Genomic DNA, 10,673 nt, shown 5'->3' with positions numbered 1-10,673 from the left:
GAATCAGGCAGGAGTTCCTCCAGGTGGCTGTCAGGCCGTCGTTGAACTTTACCCATTAGGGTATGCAGCAGCAGCAGCAGCAGCAGCAACAACAGGGTCTCTCAGTGGCTCCATGCGACTGTCACACCTCATGCTGGGCTGTAAAATCCTACACAGACTGGTTAGGATACATTGCATAGGTTTGGCAGGCTTTGATACTGCTGGTTTTTAAGATCTTCAAACAATAGTCCAGAATAATTTACCAAAATCACAACTTTTTTACTAACCAGATATTTTTGTAAATAGACACAGAAGGCTTAGTCTTGTAATCATCTCTGACAGATGCAGTCTCCATACTTGCACACTTACAACTGTTAACATGATTTTTATGTCTTTTTTTTTTTTAATTTATTTTGCCTCATTTTTCCAAAACTGACTCTGGACCCTTGATCTTAAAATGGGGGTAGAAGGGCGAAGGTCCATCTTCTATAGCTTCTTTAAGCTGACTTTAGGGGCGTTGATCTTACCTAGTCAGGAACCTATAACCTTAGCCTATTTTACAAAGAGGCTATCAGGGTTAGATGTCATTAAGAACAATATTTTAACTTTTGACAACTGCACCGACCTTTTTTTCGGCTACAGCAGTGTAGCTTGTTTAGCACTCTGGTTTGCAAAAGCATCTTCCTAGATGGCTTAGAAATATGATCTCTAGTGACCCTAACAATGCCTAAATTACCTTTGCAGACCTTTAGACAGATATCAATAGAAACACACTCTCAGGTTTACAAAGTTTTTCCTGAGCAGAAGAACTTCATGTAGCTGATGTCAGCTCAATAGTTACTGCCAATTAAAGCTTTTGGCACATAAAGGGGTTGAGATTTAAACTATCCCCCACATTTTATAACATTAGCTTTTTACTATCACAGAGGACTGGCAAGTTCCTGTCCCTTACAAGGTAGTCATGAACATTACGCATGCTTACAAACTATCTCCCCATGACCTACTGGCTCTGACCGAGCAGACAGGGAGCCCCGAGCAGAGATTACAGGCTAATTTAAAGGCAAAAACCACAAGATTAACGCATAACACAAACATCCCATGATTGGTCCATTTAAAGGTCACCATATACACCAACAATCACTTTGCCACGCGGGAAATTTTGTAACACTCTTTGTAAAATGACTGGCCCATGGTTGGTTTAAGGGGGGGGGCGGTTACATGGTTACAGGCCTATGATTGGTTGACATTTGGCTTAGCTTGTGGTCTTGCCAGGTGGTCGTTATCTCAAGGTCCTGTCTGGGGAATTTCTAAATGGGAACTGAGGAACACATACTGTCTGTTTTTTATCTACGACTACTGACCTTGTCCTGGGGCCGGCATCTGTTCCCTGAAACTTCTTAACTCATTTCTGGGAAGGGAAGCGTCAATGCTAGCGTAAGCAAGTTTACAGAAGCAGAATCAGCAGTTAGCAAGTTAGTAATGGTAATGGTCAATTCTTAATCTTTCAATATATATGGCACTACTGTGGCTTGTTCACAAGTGCTCAGAACTTCCTGGCTAAGACTGTGACCCCATTTGTGGATTGGGCATTGTAGGCCGGGAGTTTAAATCCCAGCATGGCCAATAATGTATTCATGTACTAAGAAGCCAATTTTGACACATTTTTTTCCTTCTCTGTGAAAGTCCTGGGTCTCAGTATATGTGATATGATGTAATAAAATAAATGTTTTATGTGTAATTATAATAAATAAATAAGGGTAATAAATGTCATATGGAATAAACCCATGTATGTAAATAGATCTCATATATGAGTATTATTTTTTCCAGTACTGGGACTTCAATTCAGGCCCTTGGAACTTTTCTGAAGTTCTTGTCTTCAAGGACGGTGATCTTCCCCTTCACCCACAGTGCCACAGAGTTACCCAGACCCTGATTTTAAATGCCAGGCCTGCCAGTAAAATGGTGCAAATTCCAAGCCAGGGCCTTATCATCATCATCATTATTATTGTTATTGTTATCATTATAATTATTATTTGTTTTTAGGCCAAACACCAGGCTTGAACTCAAATGTTGGCATTTCTTCCAAAGTCGATCCTGGGATCCTCGGTCGTGAGTTCAAATCTCAGGGCTGGCAAAAAAAATAAAAAGGAAAAGGATAAAACTGAGAAGTTCAATCAGGTGGTTTTACTTTTTTTTCCCTTTGTATAGTACCATCCTGGGTCTAAATAACAATGCATAGACAATATACAGGACATTACATTGCTGATGTTTGGCGGGCTATTAGGGAAGCCAAGCCGAAATCAGCAACTTAGGCCTGAAGGTTGAATCCGGGGACTCCCACTAATGAATGTCTGGCAGGAGATTCTAAGAAATACTTTCCAGGGCAGGGAAGGTGGCTCAGTGGTAGAGCACTTGCCTTGAATGTTAGAGGCCCTGGGTTCGATTCCTCAGCACAACATAAGCAAAAAGAAAAAAGCTGCAAGTGGCGCTGTGGCTCAAGTGGTAGAGCGCTAGCCTTGAGTTGAATAGCTGAGAGACAGCAACGAGACCCAGAATTCAGGCACCATGACCGGACCCCGCCAAAAAAATTAAAAAAAAATAAAATAAAAAAAGAAACGCTTTCCAATAGACATCTTTACAAATAGAATGTTGTAAAAGTAACAATTACATTATTAGTTAGTGTACGATTATATTATACACAACAATTATACTACATTGACTAATTTTCAATTAATACATTATTATGTATTCAATCATGATACTTAAAAAAGGAAGGAATAATTAAATTGTCAATATTTGGTAGAAATATCATATATGCAATTTTACAATTTATAGACATCTCTCGTTAAATATATCTACATATATCTATCTATCTGTCTGTCTGTCTATCTACCAATCTATACATTTATCTGTTTATACCCTTTCACTACTGAGGCTCAGTGGTAGAGTGCTCGCCCAGTAAGTACGAAGCCCTTAGTTCGATTCCTCACTACCATGTGCATAGAAAAATCCACAAGTTGTGTTGTAGCTCAAACATTCGAGCACTAGCTTTGAGCATAAAGGCTTAGGGACTGTGTCTAGATCCTTACTGAAGACCCAGGACTGGCACCAAAACAAACAAAAGGAAAAGATAGAATGATCTGACTCTAACTCTATAAGGATAGGGCTGCAAATACCTCATCACAGAGCAAGCTGGTAGTCTAGTGCTGACATTTGCCATCTAACCTGTATTAGCCAGAGGTAAACTCCTGGAACTCAGTTCCACGGACTAGATGCTGTTGGATTGCTCACGCTGTCATCCAAGATACTCGGGAGCTGAGATCTGACACTGGTGGGTTTAAAACCCAGCCCTAGCAGGAAGTGTGTGAAACTTTGAGCTGTGGCTTAAAGTGGTAGAGTTCTAGTCTGATCAAAAGACCTTAGTACAGTACCTCCAACATTTCAGTGCAATCCCCGTGGCTGACTCCCTCCTCCGAAAAAAATTAACCACTCTAAAATCTACATTTGGATTGTATGTGGCGTGTTTCTGAAAGAATGGTGATACTGATTAAAGCATCCTAATTCTAATGACATTATGTGGGTTACAGCAATGTGATGAGTCTTTCATGAGTTGTTGTGTGCTGAGTCCTTCATGGGGTGAATTTTTTCATTTTTTCGTCTAGTTCTTGTAAGAGGTCCACAAGTAAGATGATTGTGCAGATGAGAAAATTGTGGCTCAGCTATGTCCTCATGTTAGGGCCAAAATTATGTATGTACCTAACTCTAGTGAGTTGTCTCCTGCAGACAATTGTTTTAGTTTGTGTTTCTTGATCATGAACCTTGAACTCAGGGCCTAGCCACTGACACTTACCAGTGGGGATCATGGGTAGCCCTCTACCACATGGAGCCAAGTACCCGCTTGCAACAGAGTGTTACAGTCTAGGCGTGTAGTAGCTGAGGTCTGTCATTCTGCCTACTCAGGAAGTTGATATCTGATGATCTGGGTTCAAAACTATCCCAGACACAAAAGGTCCCATGAGACTATGATCTCCTATTCACCACTTAGAAACTTGAAGTGGAAGCTAGTCACTGCTGACTCGTGCCTGTCATCCTAGGTACTCAGGACACTGAGAGCTGAGGATCATGGTTCAAAGCCAGCCTGGGCAGGAAATTGCTTGAGATGCTTCTCTCCACTGACCCACCAAGAACCTCAAGGGGTGCTGTTGCTCAAGTGGTAGAGTGATTGGCTTTAGCTAAAGAGCTCAAGGACAGCACCCAGGCCTAGACTTAAATTCCTCCAACTTCCAACAAAAGAAAGAAAGAAACCTGAAGTAGAGTGCTGGGAATGTGTCTTAGGAGAACAGCGTTTTGCATGTATGAATCCCTGGGTTTGATTTCATTAGTACTGCATCACTAGAAAAAAGCCTGGAGTGGCTGTGTCCCTCAAGTGGTAGAGTGCTATACTTGTACAGGAGAAACTCAGGTACAGTATTCAGGTCCTGTTTTGAAGCTCCAGGACAAGTATATGAACAGACATACATGCACAAACACATACACACAGAGATACCAGAACTGAAGCTGTGACACCAAATGATAAAGAACTGAACTTCTGCTCTGAGCTCATGGTCAGTATCCAGGTCCTGTGTTCAACCCTGAAACACAGCTACCCAGGGCCCAACTAGGAGAGGTCAAAATTTCAAAATCTGATGAGTTTCACCAGCCTTAGGTGACAGGAAGCATAGTGATATTACACATGTGCTTTGATTTAGCAAGCTTTTGGAAACCCAGGGAGGCATCATTGCCAATATTGAATCATTTCATTAGGTTCAGCTCCCTAGTTGTCTGTCAGAACGACCCTTGAATTAATTGTAGCAGGTTATTTCAACACTGGAACATAGTCTAACAAAGACAGGAAAAGTGCAGGGAACTTGGCCACGGGAGGTGCAAAAATGAAGTCTTCCTGTCACAACAGAGCTCTCGGCAGAAAGATAGCTTGAGGTACATAGAGGCCTTTTTCTCCTGGCCTTCAGGGCCTACCCAAACTCGTCACTAATTGGCCTAGAAGGAGTTTTTTTTTTTTTATCACTCAGCTGTACAGGAGTAAGGCCTGTTCCAACCATGAGGAAGACTTCTTCCAGCAGTCCCGGATGTGCAGAAAACCTCAGGCTACAATGGGAACAGTGAGAGGAGCCCCGGAAGATGCACTGTCTTGAAAACTCTCTCGGTTCTATGAAATCATTCTATTCACAGCAAATTTCCTAGCTGGATACCTTTCATCATAGGAACTCTAGATCTTCACCAGTAGAAATACATGCATACATACATTGGGAGACATGTTGTTACTGGCTTTTTTTATTGGCTGGTATGGGGGTTTTACTATGAGCCTAGGCAATGTTCCTGAGCTACTTTTGCTCAAGGGTAGTGAATCAAAGCTCCGTTCATGGGAATTTTTTATTCCTGTAATCCCTCAGAAATAAGAGTGTGGTGGAATTTCCTGTCCTGGCTGAATTCAAACTGGCATTCTCTACCTCTCAGCCTCCTGAAGAGCTAGGATTACAGGTAGGATCCACTGACACTAGGCTTTCTTTTCTTCTCATTCTTTTCTTTCATGCTGACAATCTGAAATCTTCACAGTGTCATTCCAATGGTTTGCATTTTGAAGTAAAATACCCAGGCCTGGAGTTGAAGTGCCTGGACTGCCACCTACAATGGAGGGAGATCTTGAGAAAATCATTCCTATCCATGGGAATGCCTAACGGAATGTTATAAAAGTAACAATTAAATTTGCAGTTAGTTATGATTCTCTTATAGAATGCCGCACAAAAAGTATTGGATAATGTCTTCCATTCTAGCACCATGGTATGATTCTCCCAATTAAGGAATATTGACTACTTTTACATTAATTTTAGTAAGTATTCAACCATGATACATCATTTCATTAAAAGGAGGCATAATTTAATAACTAATAATTCATTATATATAATTGAATATCCTACATTCTCTCTCATATACATAGCAAACTACACATCTATCTATCTATCTATCTATCTATCTATCTATCTATCTATCTATCTATCTATCTATCTATCTATCTATCTATCTATCTATCTATCTGTCTGTCTGTCTGTCTGTCTGTCTGTCTGTCTGTCTGTCTGTCTGTCTGTCTGTTTGTCTGTCTGTCTGTCTGTCTATCAATCTATCTATCTATCTAACCGCCACTACTATTGCTTGATCACAGGTCCTCAGAAATGGCTGGCAGTTCAGTTTGCCAAAGGCTTTTGTTTTATAACTGACCCATTCATGATTTGTGCATTGTGGGCTGTGAGTTCAAATCCCAGCATGGCCAAAGTTTATATGTGGAGTCAGAAGCCAATTTTGACTCAGTTTTTTTCCTTCTCTGTGAAAGTCCTGGGTCTCTGTGTGATGTATAATCTATATGGAAATAGATCCATTTCATAAGATGTAATAAATGAAATAAATGTTATATATTTAATAATACTAAATAAAATAAAAAATAAATATGGGTAATAAATGTCATATGGAGTAAACACATGTATGTCAATAGATCTCATGTATGAATATTATTTTTTCCAGTGCTGGGGCTTGAATTCAGGCCCTGGAAACTGGTCTGAAATTCTTGTCTTCAATGATGGTGGTTTTCCCCTACCCCACAGTGCCAGAGAGTTAATCAGACCCTGAGTTGAAATCCCAGGCCTGTCAGAAAAATGGTGCAAATTCCAAGCCACGGTGTTAATTTTTTTTTGACCAGGAACATGCACTGTCTTGAAAGCACTCTCTGTGCTATGACCATTCAATTCAAAGCAATTTGGTTAGCTGGGTGCTATTCTTCATAACGACTATGATATTCACTGATAGAAATACATGAATATATACACAGACACATGCAGGTACTGGCCCCTTTATTTTTAGTGCAAATCCTGAGGCTTAAACTATGAGCCTAGAAATTGTCTCTGAGCTCCATTTACCCAAGGAAGCACTTTATTGTGCCTTAATCCATGATACTTCATTAAATGGAGGCATAATTTAATACCTAATAATTATTAGTAATATATTACATGTTATTTAATAATATATAGACATCTCACATTCTATAAATATATTTATATTTAAATGTACACTGGAATATACATACACCTCTCTCTCTTTCTCTCACTATATATATTTATATACATGTATTTGCAGCAATTTGCACATCTATCTACTTATATATTGGCCACTCCTGGGGCTAGAACTCAGGTCCTGGGAACTGCCTGGCATTGAATTTGTTTGAGGCTGCTGTGCATAAACTGACCTCTTGATGAATTAGACATTCCAGGCCCTGAGTTCAAATCCCAGGAGTGCCGAGGTCAATAGGGGAGTAAGAAGCCAATGTTGACCTGATTTCCTTTCTGTGGTAATATTGTGCCCTAGATACAATATGTAATATCTATGCAAATACATGTATATGATATATATTATACATGTATATAGATATTATTTTTTTGCCATTTCTAGGGCTGGAATTCACACTCGGGGAAATGCTCCAGATTTTTTTTTCCTCTAGGAGATTAGCTTTCACTTCACCCAGAGCACAATAGTGTCACCCAGTCCCTGAGTTCAAATTCCAGGTATGGCAGATAAAATGGCCCATACTCCTAGCCAGGACCTTAACTTTTTTGGGAGGACAGGCACGGGACTTGAACTCAGGTCGCCACAACTCTGCCTCAGCCTTGATTACCCTAGGCTGGGATGCTGCTTTTAAACCCACAAATGATCCAGGGATCCTACGACCCGAGTTCAACTCCCAGCTCTGGCAAAAAAATTAAACCAACCAAGATGGAGGAGGAAAAACCAGGAAGTTTTAGACAACAGTTTTAACTTTGTTTCCTTTGCACTGTGACCATCCTGACTCTCAATGACTCAGCTTGAAAATTGTACATGTCCTTGTATGGCCGTAGGCTGGTGGGCTGTCAGTGAAGCCTGAGCACAACCAAGACACCTAGGCCCTGAGTTTGATCCTAGAACTTTCACCTACTCGTTCCTATTTATAGGAACAATAATAGAATCTTTGTAATGTACCAATTGAACTACTAATTAGCTAGTCATTATAGTATAAGATTGTATGCAATAAATATAGGTCATTGACTAATTTAATTAATAGTTTATTAAGTCTCCCACCGTGATTAATTAATGGAGGCATAATTTTAGGCCAAATAATTCATAGTAATAGAATATATAAAAATAACATATAGGTCATCGTTCTTTATATAGAGTTATACACTAGAATATACAAAAGTGTCTGTCTGTCTCTCTATATAACTTTATTTATAGATTCATATACATATGTAAATATACACACATGCTGCAATCTACACATCTATCTGTTTATATATTGGCCACTCCTACGGCTTGATCTCAGGTCCTCAAATTTTCCCGACAACTTCACTTGCGTCAGACTGGTGTGCTAACATTGACCCATTCATGAAGTGGGCCTTCTAGGCCCAGAGTTCAAATCACAGAACTGCCAAAAACTTAATCCTGGTGGAAGAAGACAATTGTCCCACTAGTTTTCCTTATCAGTGAATCTCCTGGTCTCAGAAATGATGTATAATACATAGGCAAATCTATGTTCTGTGTAATAGGATGTAAAAATATCATACATGTAATCATACTCTCTAAAATATATAATGAATAAATAAAAAACAAAATAAAATGAATAACTGCACTAACTGCATTATGCAGTAAACATGTGTACTTAAATATAAATCATGTATTTAAAATGTATACAAATATTATTTTTACGAGTGCTAGGAACAGGCCTGTCTTTTTGTCTTCCAGCACTGTGAGCTTTCCCTTCCCCCACAGTAATGCAGATTTACCCAGACCCTGAGTTCAAATCCTAGGCCTGGCAGAAAAAAATGGCATGAATACAATGCCAAGTAGCCTAATAATTGTTTAAATATTTTAATGTATATGTACGTATGCATGTATCTATTATATATTTTTATTTTGTCAAGCACAGGGCTTGAACTCAGGGCATGACAACTCTGCCTCAGCTTTCATCACTCTAGGCTGGGTTGCAGCCACTGGACCCACAGCCAAACCTAGGTTCCTGGGCCTCAAAGGCTGAAAGGAAAAATAAATAAATAAAACGACACAGGAGAAAAAAAACCCAGTAACTTGCAGATGGCTGCCGGTTTTACATTTGTTTTCTTTTCAAGGTAACCATCTTGGGTCTAAATGACAGGGCTGAAAAGTGTTGGTAACCTGGCATTCCTGAAGGCTGTCGTTCTTCCAGAGAAGCCATGGGCCAACATGACAACATAGGCCCTGTGTTCGAGCCAGGTCTTGACCCCTACCAATGGAGGGAGATCCTAATTGACTCGTTCCTATTCATAGGAATACCGATGGAAAGTTATGAATGTCCAGGTTGAATTACTTGTTCCTGAATGATACTAGCATAAAATTAGAGAGTGATTTTAGGAGGCCGATGGATTTTAATGAATATTTTTGACACATTAAAAGAATACTATTAATTACATGGAGAAAATAGTTTCAGGACAGTGGTCGATATAATGAATAATACATTAAGGATGAAAACAGTAATATTAATTACATGGAGGCATAATAAATACCCAAGAATTGGTAGGAATGTAGCCTATATAACTAAACAATGTATAGACATCTCTGGCACTCTATAAAGATCTATATTTATTTGTGTACTACCATCTGCATGTCCATCTGTTCTTGGTTTGTCAACCCCTGGGCTAAATATCAGGTGCTCGGAACTGCTTGTCGGCTCCATATACCACAGGCTGGCGTGCTGACACTCACTCATTCATGAATTGGGCCTTGTAGGCTGTGAGTTCAGATGCCAGCACTAACAAAAATTGAATCATGCAGTAAGACACAGGGTGACACATGCTTTCTTTTTCTGTGAAAGTCCTGGGTGTCAGGTGTGAAGTTTCATACATAGGCAACTCTATATCCTATGTAAGAAATGTAGTAAATATTCCATGTGTTATAGCAGTCAATAAAATAAATGCTAAATGGATAAAAAAATAAAATGAATAACTACACTAAGCACAATTTGGAGTCAATATACGGGGCTCAATCTCAGGGCCTGGGCACTGCCTGGCAACTGAATTGGCTAGTGGCTGCTGTGCTGGCAGTCACCCATTCATGAACTGAGCCTTCTTTGCCCTGAGTTTGGATCGCAGCAGTCCCAAAAATGTAATCTTGGAGTGAGAAACCGATCACGACACATGTTTTCCTTTTCTGTGAAAATGCTCGGTGTCAGGTAGGATGTATAATTTGGATGCAAATCTATATGCTACATAATAGGATGTAATAAAGGTAAAAACCATCATAGGTAGAAGAATTGCCACTACAGTAAATGATAAACAGATTGAATTAGTAATGAATCATTCTAGGATAAAATTAGATGGAATATGTGTAGGATGTGCACTAAGTTTAATTAATATTTTATTAAGCATTAACAGAATAAAAATTACATGGAGACATAATTAAATAACTAATAATGGGGAGTAACACATGATGCATAATTTAATAATATATAGACATTGGTCTCATTCTATGAAATATCTAATTATATGTACGGCTATATGTACATATATGATAAACAATTATGGGATATTGAGTAATTATTAATTAATGCTTTATTAATTGTTAACTGGGACACATCATTAAATGGA

The sequence above is a fragment of the Dipodomys spectabilis genome, unplaced genomic scaffold, assembly GCF_019054845.1.
Source record: "Dipodomys spectabilis isolate Male_0828 unplaced genomic scaffold, ASM1905484v1 ptg000386l, whole genome shotgun sequence".
Classification (NCBI taxonomy): Eukaryota; Metazoa; Chordata; class Mammalia; order Rodentia; family Heteromyidae; genus Dipodomys; species Dipodomys spectabilis.
The sequence above is the reverse complement of the archived record's forward strand: the minus strand, read 5'-3'. Positions refer to the sequence as shown.